The sequence below is a fragment of the Egretta garzetta genome, unplaced genomic scaffold (assembly GCF_000687185.1).
Source record: "Egretta garzetta isolate BGI_Z169 unplaced genomic scaffold, ASM68718v1 scaffold60, whole genome shotgun sequence".
Classification (NCBI taxonomy): domain Eukaryota; kingdom Metazoa; phylum Chordata; class Aves; order Pelecaniformes; family Ardeidae; genus Egretta; species Egretta garzetta.
The window spans coordinates 3,164,063-3,164,425 of NW_009258269.1; positions in this window are offsets into that span (position 1 = coordinate 3,164,063).

Here is a 363-nt window from a genome sequence, read left to right on the forward strand (position 1 = left end):
TTGGGGGTGGGATGGCAGGGGTAGGGGAACGGTTGGGCTGGGGGAGCTTAAAGGGCTTTTCCAACCCAAACGATCTGATGATTCTATGAATAGCATGATCCATAACAGCCCAGCATCATCTGGGCCCAGCATGCAGCTTGGCTGCTGTCACATCCCTGCAGGAGGAGCCAGGCTGATCCCGGCCCAGGAGGCGCTGGGGGAGCGGGAGGGTGGAGAAGGCAATAGGGTGGCTGGGAATGCTCTCGGAGGGGAGGCAGGTTGGCACCCCCTGATCTGGGAGAGCGACCCAGGGAGGGGCGAGCCGGCACAGGCGGTGCAGCAGGGGCGGGGGGCCTTTCAGCATGGCTGGGGGCACACCGGATC